The following is a 17,848-nucleotide window of genomic DNA, read 5'->3' as shown; positions in this document are numbered from 1 at the left end:
AAACAGAAAATTTTGTAAATAAACAAATTAGTAAATAGTAAGATGGTTTCAGAATGAGCAGATCTTGCTCATTAAAATATGTGTTACATCTTTATTTTAATAAACTTTTATTTCAGTACAATATAATAAAATTCTAAACTATTCTTTCACGTACTTCATATATATTTTAGACTAAAGAATTAATTTACCACAGAATCCTAAGAAAGAAGCTTACGCGTGGGAATATGAACTGGAAATTTTTAGCGTATGAAAAATGCAATGTCTACTGGAATTCAAACAGGGGATATCCGGATGAAAGGTCGAAATGCTATCACTCTCCATTGAGATCACCGGACTATAAAAAATAAGAATAAACGTAAAAAAAAAATAATTGGACATTTTTAAACGGTAAAGATTAAATAGCGTTTCATTTTTCTACATGAGCGGTACCGCGCAGAGCTTCATGTTATTGTCTAATGAAACTGGTAAGTCTTTTTTAATTTTCTTTTACAGTTTTCAATAAATAACATGATAATGTCTGTCCAATTTAAAATATATTCAATTTTCATTAGAAAATCTATTCTGGTGATCTAAAGTGGGCATAAACAAAAAATATTTGAAGTTTTATGAAAAAAATTAAAAGCAGATTAATAAAGGAATATCGGAATAATTTATATTCCTATTTGCATTATAAATAACTTATTTGGTTTTCATATCGATTACTTCTTGACTGCGTATATGTACATACAAAGATATATAATTGTAGATGTAAAGCACGTATTTAGATAGGCGACAGCACAGTTAATAAACTTGTATTGCGTTTGCTTAAAAGCAAAGCAGTTCATACGCAGTAGCAGATTCTAAAGGGAAACAGTAATGTGACAATATTATTACATTAAAGCAATAAATTAACAACACTATTACGTAGATGAATCTGTTTGTATTGTTTCCATATTTCTCTGTATGCTTCATAGAATTCACGATCCATCTCATAGAATTCATCTCAGACTTCACGTATAATATTAATGTAATGATATATGTTTACGTTTAAACTGCATAAAGTATTTATTTAATAACGTTATTCTTATATTTACTAAATCTTATTTCTTTTCTGAAAACATAAATAGAAGACCTTAAAAATTTTATAAAAAGGAAGTTTCCAAGACTTTTTATTTATATTAAAATTAAAAACGTATTTTTTAACTAGCCGGTGGGGCCGCCGGTTTAGGCTTGCTTCACTCACCCTTCTCGTCTTGTCAGGGAACTCTGCTCTCTGGACTTCTTTGTGTTCATTAAACTCATGCTTGTGAGATTAATAATGATAAATAAGAATTAACGCCTATTCAGTTTATAAAAACAATCAGTGTATTGCAATTTTTTCAGAACAATTTGGTCAGTACAGGACCTGAAACTTTGAATGATTTGAAGAATGCGGGTTTCAAAACGGTCGGCATTGCAAAGATAAATTTTTTTATTTGAGGCTATAACGATAGCTATAACCAAATCTACTGTTATCCGTTTGATCATTCCGAATTTTCAATCTGTCATTAGGCTAAATATAGTTTATTTTATTCATTTGTACCTACATAAATACTGATACAAGCTTACGTAAAACAATTTTGTTATAAATACTACATTTTTTTGTTTTAATCAGCATACTGTAAAACATAAAACGAAGGCATAAATAAATATGTAACTACTTGCAAACATATTAAATACATAAATTTTTTTTTTTAAAGAATGTGTAAAGTTTTTTTTACATGGAATTTTGAAAATATTTTATTATTAAATTTTTCAGGTCTATACTTATCACTAACGACGACATGATTTATAACATGAAATAATGAAGCAGCAATTTTCATTTGAAATTTTTAAAACGTCAAATATATAATTACTTTTTACAAGTTATTGCCTTTACATTACATATCATTCAAATAAAATTTTAATAGAAATAAAACCTGTATGTCTACGTAGGTTTTACAGGAATAAAACTATGAATTTGATGAAATCTATCATTATAAGAATGGTCTTAGGTTAGTTTAAAGATCGGATAGGTTAATGGTAAATATTAACTTTTAGATTATGGTAGAAATTAAAATAAAAAAAAAACAATGTATCGAATACATTGTTTGTCCGAGTAATTTTTGAAGTAAACATGTTGATATTTTTTAAATTTGATAGTCTAGAATTTAATTTTCTGTAAAGGTCGTCTGAAGTGTTTTCAAATATAATTTTTAGCAGATTTTAAAACTCTACAAGTAAGTTTTAAACCTATAAAGTAAAAAAAAAATATATAAAAAAAACAATTTTTATCCCATAATAACTCAATGCGTATACTGGATACAATTTATGTTCGTTATTTGTTTTTTTAAACTCATTCTGTAGGGAAATAACGAGAAAACTATCATCATTCATTTGTTAAAAGAATGGACTTTATCTTTCAGTAATTGTAATACTGTCATGTTTTTTAAAACCATACTGAAAAACATACTGATTTAAAAGATTTAAAAAAAAAAAATATTGTATACAAATATATTGTATAAAATAAAATATAAAACTGACATTTAAAACAAAAACAAAGTGATGTTTTAGGAAGAGAGCAATTTTTCGACAAGTTTACTCAATTTGTGTCTTGTACAAATGTATCGATTCAGATTTTTTTGTAGTTTACGTATAAACAGTATCTAAATAACTTAATTTTGTACAATTTTTTGAAATTTTGTTTATTATATTTGTGACGTTAAATCTCACTAGATGTTTAAGACAACTCATTAGAAATTGAAAATTATTAAATTAATCTTTATTTTTTATTGATATAAATTTCTGTTTTATAGCTTATCTCACGTTTGCGTTTCTTAAATAAAATTATTTTTTATGTTTAACCACTTAGATTATTATATTATGGACCCTTAGGTTATTTGCAGAAAACTATCCTCCTCGTCACGTGATTACGATTTCCTATGAGTTTTTCCCTATACTAGGTTAACGATTTTTGGTGGGCGGTGACTGGAACGCCAAACATCTACTCTGGGGCTCTAGCTTGTAACAACGAGAGGCAGGGCTTTACAATGATGTATTTCATCATGCACCCTAACGTAATATCTGGACTGTAACCTACCTGCTGGCTTTCGGATCTAACTAAGATGCCGGACTTATTGAAATTTTATATCCAATAAGTCCGGAGGTTTTAACGTTGTATACCAAAGTTGACGATAGCAACGATACGATGTCTGAACACTCTGTTCACAGTCAGTAAAGTGGTAGCAAGAAGGAAGATTTCGCCCATCTGCAAAACAACAAGAGTAACTGGGATTTATGTCGCAGCTGGGCTGAAGAAAAATAAATAGTCAGTTTCCACTGAAACAGCAACACGAATCTTAACTTCATTTCTGCAAGAAGCAACCTGGTGCTCAACACCTGAGATTGGAAATGAGAAGGATGAATGGGCTACTCAAGAGAGGTAATAGAGCTTATTTCTGCAAAGAGGAGGCTTACTTAGGAGACGACTGTAATATTACAGGAGGCCTGAAGATAGAACATTCTAGAACACGGCTGCCTACAGACAGAATGGATTCCTTAAATATGCTAAAAATGAGTCACTCAGAAATTACCTTGGGAGTGAAACTACCTTCACGTAAAGATTGTTACTCTTCATGAAGAGCCACGAAAATCCATCGACCCTTGCTTTCTTCTATGAAGGCTTCGAATGGATCCTAGGCTTGGAGTGAGGGAGAAAAAACTGAATTCTTTGCAACTTACTTGAGAGATCTTTCAACCGCTTAGTATGTGTGATCCTTGTGAGGAAGAAATCTTAGAATCTTGAGCAGCCCGATACCTTGGATTCTAGATATTAAGCCGTTTTCTTCAGCTGGTTTTACAAGTGATCAGGAAAGGACAAAACTCACAGAAGGCCTGGGTTTGACTTCGTCACAGATAAGGTACTACTTATGCTTCCTATCAAAGCCATTCAGTACATAACGCATCTTTTGAATGGTATCCTCTGGACTACGTACATCCCGACCACTGAAAAGTAAAGTAAGAGCAAAAAAAAATGTAATAATAATATTACTTCCCTAAGACTTCCATAAGCTCCTATCATAAGTCAGGAATATTTTCAAAAAATGTTTTGAATTTAAAACTGTTAACAAATGCAAAACACCAAAGTGGTTGACTTTTTAAAACATTTTCCCTCTCTTGCATTCTGCAATTGTTAAGAAAATAAAAATTTAATTTAATTTTTTTTTACAGAAAAAAGTAAATCAACTAAAACTATGTATTAATGTAGTCTCGATTTACACTACAGTTAAAAAGCAAAATGAGGAATATGGCGAAGAAAATTATTTTAAGAGTAAGAAATGTGGAAGAGAGACTTATATAATAAATGTGAACTTTGCAAAATAACGAATTGACTGAAACAGTAAAGTTAGTTTTATTACAGTCAAACAAGCATAATAATAAGATGTGTAGCAAGCTATATATTATACGTAATACCAGTTGTATATATGAAAAACAAAATTTTATTTATAAATCCAATTTTTAAACAGGATAACACATTGGATAAAAAGAAGAGACTTATACTACTATTATACATACATATTATACATATTATACATACTAAGGCATCCTGGAATAGTCGCTTTAATATTGGAAGGACACGTAGAAGGGAAAAATTGTGTAGGCAGGCCACGTTTGGAATATGTAAAACAAATTGTTAGGGATGTAGGATGTAGAGGGTATACTGAAATGAAACGACTAGCACTAGATAGGGAATCTTGGAGAGCTGCATCAAACCAGTCAAATGACTGAAGACAAAAAAAAAGACATTGGATATCATTATCTTACATATGCATGTAAGATGAAAAAAATAAAACTTTTAAGAAACAGTCTGAAATAGGAAAAAGAGTTCCAAAATTATCCAGTTATTTATTAAGTTTGTTAATAAATGAATATATGTTGTTTGATTTCTAACTTCCTAATAAATAAATTAATTTGTTTCAAAAGTGACATTATATTATGAAACAATATATTAAAATTGTTATATTAATTGTATCCTTCAGTATACGTAATATACTTTTATAATACGGAATGAAATAACATTTAATAAGGTAAAAATAGTCAAATCATTAATAAAAAAATGCGAAAAAAACTACAATTTAGATGGAAAAAACAAACGGTTTCCTTTCTGAGACTACACTCATAAGGGGGTCACACCCCTGAAACACTTATTTTTATTTTGAAATTTATTTATGTTCTGTACGTTGTTACTGACTGATCAAATATTTATTCATTTTCAGGTACATTACTTTAGCATTTAAAATAGTAAAATAAGATAACAAATGCCTACTTCGTTAATTAAAACCTCATTATTTATTATTTCAAATCACATAAACATGATAGAAATAATGTAGATAATTTGTTCACGTTTCACACAATGCTGTGTAAGTTTCTACATAAGAATAATGGTTTTATTTATTACGTTTTAAAATATTTTACGTTTTGTTCAATTTTCCTCCAGTACATCCTGGAAACAGCATCACTTTCTTCGCACAGTCGAAAAATTTCATTAGCGCGCTCCAACAATCGTAGGACAAGGATAAAAAAAATTGTTGATATCTGATAACACTGTAAAAAAACTATACTCACTGTATTTGAGTTGTAAATGCTTGCGTTAAACATAATGATAACGTCAGAATAAATGTAAAATAAAGTTATACATTTCTACTAAGAAATATTTCAGCAACATAAAAAATACATATCGGAAAAAAGAGAAAAATCACAATTAAAAGATGAAAAAAATCAGAAAATATTGATCATAAGATGAAAATTTTGGTATTTTATGAAATTCAAATTAAAAGGTTGTTTTTTAAATTATTTCGTTGAAAAAATACAGATACATTACCTTTACCCAAATATTTCCGAAATAAATAAAACATCTATATTCCTGGAATTAAATTGAAATGTAAACAGAGTTTTACGTATTTTACTTCCAAAATCACGAACTTTTACGTACAGTTCAAATAGTATACTCGACTACACGAGGACTTATATTTCTGTAAATAAAAATTCTATTTAAAAAATAAAAATAATGATAATAAAACATATTAACAAAAAATAAAAAAAATGTGTTAAATATAAAAACTCGATTACCGGTTTTAATTGTGAAACTGCTATCCTGGCTCTCTTGCGGCTTCCACGTGAATAGTGAAAGAGTTAAATAACTTAATATGATTCGTATTTTCATGGTCAAGAACTAAAATATCCGTCCTTTTTTCCACCTCCATATTTACAACTGTCCAATTAAGCCAGTGATTCTCTCAGCGGTTGAACATACGGTAAACATGTTACTAGAATAAACAGAATAGACTACTATTAGAATAAGCAAATATGACACCTTATTCAAATCTGATTCATCTTAGATTAACAGAATTTTCACTTGCATCTTAATATTTCTTTTATACATTCTTTTTCATTTTAAATTTATAATCGACAAAACAAAACTGTGTAACGTTTAACTAAAGAATATAAATGGCTATTTTTCAGAAAACATTTTGACGGCTTAAAACATAGTAAGACGTAGTGCACAACTAATAACAGTCACGAGCTCCAAAAAAGTGAACTTGTTAATTTTTTATCATATCACTTGTAAATCAATACAATCAAAAAGTTATTCTGAAAACTTATCCAATTTTCTCATTATTATGAAGCTTATAATAAAATATATCTGTGTATCGAGGTAAAAGGCAGTACGTCACAAATGTAAAGTTTTTCAGGAGAACCAGTAGAAGGATTCTTTTACATGTTTTCTTAAATTTTGCACCTTTATCAACACTTTTTGTAAACTTTTTTGTGGTATAGTGCATACAGTTTACACATCTAACATACATATTTTAGATTTTTAATCTTTAAAAATATTGCTTAATTACTTGACTTAGTGCGTTTTACCTCTATGATAACAAATGAATAGAAAATTATTATGAAATAATTATGTCCTCTTAGCAAATTAAAGTTCAGTTTATAATTACATAAAATAGTTTTAGGTGTGATTCCATTTTTTTATTACACAACAAAATTTTTGCGGAATAAAGTTTAAAAATATAAATAACATTGTAATATAAGGTTTTAAAAAATATAAAAAAGTAATACAAAGTAGTAAAACAAAAAATTTCAGTCTTCTTCATCTCCTGGATAGTCTGCAGTACTCTTCGTGTGTCTCATACTTTTGTAGAAGAGATGACATTCCGTGGGTAAAATCTTCAACAGCGATAAAAAGTCATTGTATTTTTCTGAAGAAATAATGATTCTTTAGCACTTACTTTCAGAGTTGGTGGAAATTCAAAAGATTTTAGAGTATTTCTCTTTAAATCTACTTCTTTAAAATCATTTTCTGAAGAAATTTTGTAATAAAGATAGCCCATATTTTTTTTTGTCGCTTGGAGATGAATACACTGTGACGGTTTAAGTTTTTCCTTATTCACATCCGTTTTTCTGTACACCATAGGAGAATCTCCTTCACTGTACAAAGACTTTAAGTTTTGTAGTCTGGTAATTCCATGTTGTGTACAGTGAATTTTGTGGACATTTGGCTAATAACATTTTGCCCATCATGAGGTGCTAATATAGTTAACTGTGGAAGTGTTTTTGCTTAGCGTTCAACCAGAACATTGATTGTGTCTACTTCCATTTGTGTATGTCCTCGCAATATAAATTTATGATTAATTACTTTAACCTGACTGTATTTACTTAGAATCCAAAAATAACACATGATAACCGACATATTTTTATTCTGCCCAAAACAGTTGTCCGTCCAAATACCTATTTTGTTCGTCATAAAATTTGATATAACACTATCTGATCATTTAATTATATTCAAATGAAATCAATATAATTATTTATATCTATGTAACCATATATTTATATCTGTTAATTTTAATACTACTCAGCATTATACTCGTACTATCAAAAAAAAAAAAATCAATAATTTTCCATTACATATAGGTATTATAGGCAATATTTCCCTTTATAAGAATAATAATGAAATTGACTAAAATAAATATGAAGCTAAATTAACGAAATTAATATTACTGAAGATTAATAAGAAACGTAATTTAAAACAAATTTATTAAAGAATGATAAAATATTGAAGAAATAATTAACTGAATAGAAATGCTATTATGAAAAAGTAAAAAAAAATAAAAGTGATCTTAGGAAAGGAAAAAAATCGCATAGCGAAAGATGAAAGATTACTGGAAAATATAGAAACAACAAAGGAGAAGGAAATGAAATTGTTGTGTGGTCCTAACGTGGCCATAACGAAAGAACGGGAAGAAAAGCTGATATTAAGTTGTATTTATTTTGTATAAAGAAAGAAAAGAATTCTATTTAGTGACCTACAAAATAATTCTACCAATTCTGTTAATGACAGTAAATTGATGTTCAGGTTTTAATATGACCTGAAACATTGTAAAATAAAAGGTTCATCATGTAGTAAATTTTGAAGCACCTACGACTAACTAGCATATTCACCAGCCATCAGACAAAATGACGTTTTCTGCTTCGCCTTTATATATATGTATACATTTATTTTTTATTTTTTCAATAGCTATGGTTCAGTAGTATAATGGCAATACTTAATTTTTTCTGTATGAAATTAAAATGAAATTAATAAAAAAAAAAAATGAAAAAGTGAAAATAAAAAAAAATGAAAATAAAAAAAAAAAATCTTTAGATTTTTGAGGCAACAACTCTTTAAAAAAAAAATAGAGTTAATTTTTTTCATCACTCATTAAATTAATTTATTAATTTAAAAAAAAAAAAAAAACATTTCAGAGAGAAAATGGGCAATAAATCTTTGTTTGACTATGTAGAGTTGGTGTTTCGAAGACACATTTTTGAAATGTTTTATAGCCTAAGTTTGGGTTACAAGTTAAACAATATTAAATTACGAGATCATTAAGAATGAATTAGCGGCTCAAAAGTTGTACTACAACAGAAAGATAAAATTTATATAGAGACGTAATAAATTTATATGTATATAACAAAATATATAACTGAAAGTTTGATGAAGATAGACATGTAACATTTTTATGTTTATTATTCTTATTATTATTTATTTTTGATTATAACATTTCTGAATGAAAATAAAAGTTATTTAACCAAACTCTTATGACAGTTATTAGAAAGTACAAATTTTGTTTTAATGAATTTAATAATATTTATGTTAATAAAATTATTCTAATAATTAGCACTATTCTATTCACATTATTTATAAATGCAAAACTTTTTTTTTATTTTAATTCAAACGGAAGTTAAATTTAATTTATAAGTTCAAAACATTATTGATGGTAGAATAAATTATCAACCAATGAGCAAATAAATGTTATTAACAGCTAAAAAACTGTTTCATTAATAGAGAAATACTGAAAAAAATATTAAGCCTATTAAAAAAAACAATTTTCCTTGTTTGTTTTTTTTAAATTTTTAATTCCCTTTTTAAGCAAAAATAATTAATGTCGTTCAATTTTATTCCTCGTTATACAAGTAAAAGCTTTACCTTATTTAGAAAATTAAATTTGTAAGATCTATTAAAATTCAACAAACAGCTTACATGAGTATGATGGATTCATTTCTAAAGAAGAAACAAAAATGTTTAAGTAAAACATATCAGGGTCAATGTATGTACAAATATTAGAGAGGAAGTATAATAAGGAACTGAAAATATTAAGGAATGGTACCTAATGTAAGAGATGTAGGCGGATTTTTTTATTAAAAATATTTATTTGAGAGTGGCGGATTATGGAAGCGAAACATCAACAATGGAGACGTCAAAGAAAAAACAATGAGGTTTTGTAATGTAGTAATATAGAGGAATGCTAAAATGTGGGTGGTTAGAGGACACAATGAAGAGGTTTTAAAAACTAACTGGAAAAGAGGGAAATTTGATATAAGGTCTCGTTAAAGGAAAAAAAATGCTTGGGAGGCATTTATTAAGACATTCACGGTTACTGAATGCGTTTTGAAAACAAAGATTGCAAAATATAAATGAAAGACAAAGATCAAAATTTATAAAAAGAGGTGATATATGTTGTAGATGTGTGTTTAGACTAAGAGATTGGCGTTACAAAGAAAAAATGGAGAGCAGTAATTCAAAATATTGAAATGACTTGTCATAATACTGCTGTTAAAGTAAAACAATTTTAGTTACAATACTTATGTTGTTTTGAATACTTCTTTTACTACGCAATTCTAATGGATTATTAAATTAATATTATATTTGGACTTGACAATCCTGTGATCATACCAATTTACAGAGCAACCAACTTAAATTCATACGCAGAGAGAATGTGAACTACTAGTTTGCGATTGAAGTTGATGAAGTAAACAAGCCACTTTTTCCTCAAATTAATATTAATATTTCTACATTCCATAGAATTTCTACATAATTAGTATTATTATTATGTAATTATTATTATTAATTTCTAAATATTTAGTATTAATATTTCTGTATTCGGTGTAGATATATGGTTTTCATTTATTTGCGGACCTAACGTTATTTGTGTCTTAACGACTATAAAAGAGATACAAAAAACTATTTGAGGTAAGTGATAAAATAATTAAAGAATTAATAAATTTAATAATTGAAAATCCTAAAATTAAGTAATGCAGAATTAGCGGATCCTTACTGAAAGCAAATAGTAATATTAATAAAAATTTGTTACATTTATTAGTAATATTAAAATACAGTAACAACATGAACAACTGTAATATACGCTTGCAACTCTCTGCACTTGTGCATATCACTGTTAAGTAAACTGGTGGTTTAGAAATATTTAATAAACATTTTTCCCATGAAGTGTTAACTTGGTAATAATGTAGTTACTTTTAAAAGTATAATCGATTATTTTTTTGGAAAAAAAAATTTCCTTTATTATTTATTTTTATATAAGAAAATAAACGTATATTATCCTACTCCTCGTATATAATTAATTTAAAAGTTTTTCTACATATACTTACGCTATATGTTTTTTTAGGTTAACATTTGTCAATCCTAAGTATAGACTAAACTTAAAGTTTAAGTGATCTAAATTTACGGCTGAAGTAAAGCCTATTTCTTTAGTATGCAACACTTCAATTATTAAAATGTAATATCCACAACGGAAATCGAACGTGTTTTATAATACACAGAGCATCGTAATCAATTATAAACAGAAGGGATTTAACAAACAGCTAATTAACCGCATGTAAGCAGATTGTATAACCGGCTTCTCTCCTAAACCAGACCACCTCGTTTCGGATGAGAGAAGACAAATGGGATATTGGATAAGTTAACATGCTCTATCAGCTAGAAATACTCATCAGTCTTATTTATGCTAATTTATATTAGATTATAAAAAATATTTATAAAAATATATATTACATTACCAATCTAAATTAAACAGTCTATCTAAATTAAACAGTCAATCTAATTACTAAACTAAATTAAATTAAATTAAACGTTCTGAAATGGCTAACGTAAAATTAATTATAATTAAAGCAAAAATTACGAAAAAATTTCACTCAAATAGATTCATCCAATTTAAAATGTAAAAAATAGGAAGGCCAACATGATTACATATGTAACAAATATTTTCTTGTCGGAATATATGTATATATATATTTTTTTTTTCCTTGATATCGCCACATAAGCTTGACACTTATGCCTGGGTTATGGATTTGGAATTTCGTAGCGTATGAAAAAGCCATGCCTGTCCGGGAAGAAGGTGAATACATAGAAGTAGCATTTTACTTTAATCAGTTTAAAGATGAGCATCGACAAGTTCGAACAGTTTCGAGGAGGTAGGTGTGCCAAAACACCTACGAGAATTTTTGAAGCGATTCCACACACGCGCGCGCTCACTCGCACGCACACTTACACACAGACTAGTGTGACGTTGAAACATGACGACAGCGGCGACTGCGGCAGTGACGGTTATAAGTATTCACAAAAATATAAAATTATTTGCGACCTATGTAGAACAAATTTCACCTGTTCTTTCGGGCAGCCGCTGAAGCTGAACGATTTAAGCGGTCAGTCAAAACATCGGTTCGTTAATAACTGTAGCCGGTTCCAAACCTACCCAATCCACATTTTTTTTCACTTTAAATATTATTCATTTATTAAAATATTACTTAAATAATTAATATTTAATACAAAATATAAAATCAGGTTTGCAACACTGGAGCTACGGGCGCCACTACGTCACAAATTCTTTTCTTTCTTTTTTTTCCTTATTAGCTTCCGGTAACTTCCGTTTAGATAATTCTTCAGAGGATGAATGAGGATGATATGTATGAGTGTAAATGAAGTGTTGTCTTGTACATTCTCAGTTCTATCATTCCCGAGATGTGTGGTTAATTGAAACCCAACCACCAAAGAATACCGGTATCCACGATATAGTATTCAAATCCGTATAAAAATAACTGGCTTTACTAGGACTTGAACGCTGGAACTCTCGACTTCCAAATCAGCTGATTTGTGAAGACGCGTTCACCATTAGACCAACCTGGTGGGTTACGTCACAAATCCAACATGGCCTAACACCACCATCTTGGATTGGCGCCTGTACCCCTATTTTCGTGATATTTTAATATTTTCTAAATACTAAAACAAAAAGTAAATAATATTAAAAAAAAATCTAACTGAAGTGGACAGTAATAAAATAAATATATAATAACTGGATAAGTAATGAGAATTACGCAGTACTACTCTTTATTTACCTTACAGTATACGCTAAACAGAATTAAAACATTATTAGCAACATTAACAATAAATAAACAACAATATTAACATTAATTACATTATTAATTGACATTAAAGAATTAAATTTAACATTATTTACTTTAAACAGTATGTAGCTGCTAAAATTTAAACATTATTAATAAAACAAAGAAAAAATGTAATTTGATACAAAATTATTTCACTATAGGTAATAAATTATCACTTCATGCAGCGTACTTAACCTAAGTTGACATTTATTTGCTGGTGAAGACACCATGCAGATTATCAAGAACTAATTATTAATTAACATTAAATTAAGGACCATAAACATTTTTTAAAGAAATTTATGTTTCTTAAGAAAATGGATAACATATTTTATCGCTTAAACTGTAAAAATAAACCACATAAATTGGAAATTGTGTACCCGAGAAACTTTTGTTTTGCTGTAGTTCTTCAGAAAAAAATCACATAGTTTCTGTTCCATGAAGTTTCAGATTAAACTACGTAAATGAAATTGTTTAAATAATCTTAGTCTTCGATAAGTAATGAAAATGAATAACTATTAAGCGCGGTAGCTTTCTTCATCTTTTGGTCTTTGAGTAATGTGTTGATATTTGCCTACAGCTAATCCTTAGCCACCCACAGTGTTCCGAGTAGATGGTATAATCTAAATACATTAGCGTAAAGCTGTTAGGTATTCATCTAAACACGAGCGTGATAAAGTGCTATAGAAGGGTGAGAATTGTTGAGATATAACGCTGATAGTCTATCTATTAAGATAAATTTCCGGTAACCGGATAATATTATACAGATTCAACTTTTAATTTCGATAAAATGTATGAATTTTTAAATAAATATATTTACTCCTTAAACCTTTTGTGTTTTATTCTTGTAAAATATTTTATAATTCATTGATTTTATTATTAAGTAAATAAGAGCATAAAATTTATATAAACACCGAATATTTTAATTGATGTACTGTACATGCATATTAAGGATTTCGATATTTACAACTATTACTTTACTAAATAAAATTTATAGATTGTCCAAATGTGAAAATTTATTAAGAAAATATGAAAGTGTTTCATGTGTTTTAATATAAATTTACATTAGGTCATTTGAAATACTATACTTTAAAAATTGTTCAAGTTAAAACTTTAGAAAAAAAAAATCCTTTTCATTTATCGGAAAAAAAATTGCAAAAATAAAATTTCAATTAACCTTATTCCGAAAAATATATTTATGAATTTCAGTCATAAAACATAAATTCTGCAATCTCTAAAAGAAATTCTAATATGAAACAGAAATTGAGTAAAAATATTTGAAACAGACAAAGGAGAAAGCTAATACTCTGTTTTAATACTTTTTATTATTTATTCTCTCATGTATTTCTCATATATTTCTCATATAAATGCAATGGAATTATTAATTTAATAATACATATTCTTTTAAATCCCTCTTATTTAAATCTATGATAAAATTTATTATTATTTTTTAAAAACTCAATCTAAAAAGAAACTATTATTCATGTATTATTAAAATATTTTAAGAGTTTAATCTTTAAAATATTTAATATACGAAATCTACTCAGAAAATAACCGAACATTTTTAATTACCCTTTAATGGACATATTTACTGATCAAGATTGTGTTCCGCATAACTTCCTCTGTAATCACATGTTCTTGGCTTGTTAATATCTCGTTTAGGTTTTCTGTTATTGTTATTTTAGTACGGCGAGTTTTACGAATTAGTAAAACTCGTTTTTTGATGAATGATTTTTTGTGTCAATGTCGTACCCGTAAACCCAGCTTTCGTCTTCCATTATGACACTTCATCTAACATTACAAAAATCGCTACTAACACTTAAACACGTTGCACTCAAATAACAATAAAACGGAAAATAAACGAGATATCAATAATCCAAGAACAAGTAGTAACAGACGAAGATATGTGGAACACAATGCTGCCAATCCCACGTTACAAAAATATCTCCGTTGGCGCGTATTTAAAAATATTCGGTTATTTTCTGAACAGACCTCTACAATTATCGGAATAATTTTACTATACCTATTTTAATTTATTTCATACTTGTAATTTAATTGTAACAAGCTTAATGCAGAACCTACCTTGAACTGTTGTAATTATCGAAATTATAAAGGTATAAGTCAACAGGCTGATTTCTTTAGTTACAAAATTCCATAATATTTTTATGTGTTTAATGTACGATATCTATTAATTATAACGAAGACAATCGACAAAAATAACTTATTTATTTAACAACTACAGTGTAACCACCCAATTACAGTTACTATTTTTATTATTGTTAAAGATGAGTTTTTCAGCTAATGGAAAATATTGTCCCTAACCTTGATTCAAATGCAGAAATTTCCGAATGAAATCCGGATATTATTCATACCACCGTGAATAATATTATAATACAAAAGTAAAGTATTTCGGATATTTCCTATTTTAATTTGATTTTCATTATATAAACAAAAAACATATTTCAACATTGTCAGTATTAAAAAAAAGTAATAATAAGCCAGATATAGTAGTAGTTGATAAAATGGAAAAAGTAACTTACCTAATAGACGTAGCCATCCCATCAAATAACATCAACACTAAACACAATAAAAAGATGCAGAAATATACAGTACTTGATTTTGAAATTAAAGAAATGTGAAATCACAAAGAAATTTATATAATACCAATGATTATAGCTGCGGAGGGAATAATACTATTTACTTTGCACAACAGTCTTGATAAACTAAAGATTCAGTGGAAGACCCACGCGCTAATGCAATGGAGCGTGATAATTGACACCTGCCATGTTGTTCGGAAGGCACATAGTCAACAATATGCCTAATCTCGTTGGTATAAATTACTCCGAATTTAAGGACTGTCACCGGCAAAAGTAAAAGCTGTGAAAATGTGGGATAATAATAATAATAATAATAATAATAATAATGCAATCCAGCGGGCGTCACCCCGGTGGCGTTTGCTGATGATTTGGCACTTGTAATTGTGCGCAAAACAGAAGAAGAACTGATGTTGGCCGGTGAAGAAGCGGCTGATGTGGTTAAGAGGTGGCTAATAGCTCATGGTCTAAGGCTCGCTGAAGACAAAGTGAAAGTGGTTGTTATGGCTGGAAGACGCAGACTGCATCCATTGGTTTCAGAGTGGGACACACGATAGTCCATCCTAGTATTTAGGTGTGTGGCTGGACAAGAACCGATCCTTTACTATACATGTTGAGGAGGCGGCGAGAAAGGGCGAAAATGTGGTGAAGGCACTGAGCAACATGATGAGAAATAAGGGCGGTCCTCAGACTGGTAAGAGGAAACTGTTGGCCAGTGTGTACTCTTCTGTGGTGTTATATTTACAGTTCCTGTATGGCTGGGAGCGTTGTCGAGGGCAAGGAACGTGAGACGTTTGGTTATGCAACAACGTAGGCTGAATATACGTGTCATCGCAGGGTATCGAACGATGAGCGCCGAGGCGGCTTCGGTTATAGCTGGAGTACCGCCCATAGACTTACAAGCGCAAATGAGAGTTGCAATAGTGAATGGAGGGGACAGAAAGGAGGCAATTGACGGTTTTTACATGGCTTGGTGTGACAGATGGCGAGATTCAGACAAAGGAAGGTGGACCTATGGACTCATACGAGACGTCAGGAACTGGATGGAGCGAAAGCATGGTAATACAAGCTACGAATTCACCCAGTTCCTGTCTGGACATGGATGTTTTCGAGATTACCTGTACAGGGTGGGCAGATGCCATACAAGTCGCTGTCACGATTGCGGCGGACTGGATACAGCAGAGCATGTATTATTTTTTTGCCCTAGATGGCGCAACTTCCGCGTAGTGCTCGAGGGTCAGGGTGTGGAGGGGGCCAACAATATAATCGAGGTAATGCTCAGCAATGGCAACAAGTGGGAGTATGTCTATACTACGATCGTATCAATGATACGAGAGAAGGCCAATGAAGAGAGGCGACGGCAGGATGAGTTGATGCGAATTTATGGAGGCTTGGAGTTCGATGATGGGTGATCAAGGGAGGCCAGCTTCTGGGGGTGGGTGGCGGGGGTTCCTCGGAGTCGTCGCCCCCTGGGGACGCCTTCTGGTCACACGGATTCGGATAGTGGAGTGCCTGGGTGATCATGCAGGAGCTGTACATACCATATGGCTTAGATCCGGCCCCTGCATGGGTCTCACCCGCTAAAAAACCTCCCTTGTTTTTTAGCGGGTGAGAGCCCCACACTGCCGTCAGTACAGGCCTGACGGCGGCTGGCAGAGCTTTTTCCTCCGCTACGGAAAGAAAAAAAAAAAAAAATAAAAATACAATTTAACATTACCTTAAAAAAAATAATTTTTACTTTTACAATTATATTTTAATTTTATATGAATTAGATTATCATATTTGTAATATCAAATATTTTAATAATGGAGATAAAATATCGATTATATAAAATATATAAACATTAAACATTAAACCAACTAGATCATTTAAAGTAATGTAGACTCAGTGATCCTAAGTTAGGTAAATTCTAAGGCTCGAAGTTAAGGAAATGTTTTTCTTTAAATGAAATGATACTTGAAATATTTTATGTTACAAGAGGGAAAAGATGCACAACAAAGAGTAGTAACGTCATACGACCAGTAAAACGTCAAGAATTTTATAGGAATTAGATTTCTGTAATCTGTCGTGGAGAACAATCGATTTAAATTGATAAATATAGTTCTTTTACAGTTATTTTAAAATTTATTATATAAACGATGAAATGCAATATTTATTTTTCGCAATCGTGCGAACCAAATCAGAGTAGGGATTATAAGAATAATTTGTGAGTAATTCCAATTTATAAAGATCAATTATTAACCAATTAAAAGTTTTTTGTGGTTTAAAAAGAATCAATGCTAAATAATTGTTGATAGAATAAATAACAGAAGTAAAAGTAGAAAACGTTATTAAAATACTTACGTATCGATACAAAACTTTTTTTTTGTTTAACCTCCGAGACCACCGTTAGATATTGCTTCAGAGGATGAATTATTTGTAGCGTGTATGAAAATGCCATGACTGACCGGGATTCGAACCGGAGACCTCCAGATGAA

General features: G+C 29.6%; 1 protein-coding gene and 1 long non-coding RNA gene across 2 annotated transcripts in view; one reads left to right on the top strand and one right to left on the bottom strand.

The window, feature by feature from the left end:
- LOC142320943 (uncharacterized) overlaps positions 1–17,848 on the bottom strand; it is a 382,023-nt gene that overhangs the window by 33,771 nt on the left and 330,404 nt on the right. Inside the window, exon 4 of the long non-coding RNA XR_012755520.1 lies at positions 6,127–6,323. This is a non-coding gene — a long non-coding RNA (uncharacterized LOC142320943). The remainder of the gene's footprint in view (positions 1–6,126; positions 6,324–17,848) is intronic.
- LOC142320942 (zwei Ig domain protein zig-8-like) overlaps positions 1–17,848 on the top strand; it is a 761,401-nt gene that overhangs the window by 435,932 nt on the left and 307,621 nt on the right. The gene's annotated exons all lie outside the window — the stretch shown is intronic.

This window comes from Lycorma delicatula, chromosome 3 (genome assembly GCF_047948215.1).
Source record: "Lycorma delicatula isolate Av1 chromosome 3, ASM4794821v1, whole genome shotgun sequence".
Classification (NCBI taxonomy): Eukaryota; Metazoa; Arthropoda; class Insecta; order Hemiptera; family Fulgoridae; genus Lycorma; species Lycorma delicatula.
Note: the sequence above shows the minus strand (reverse complement) of the source record. Positions and strands in the feature narration are given on the sequence as shown.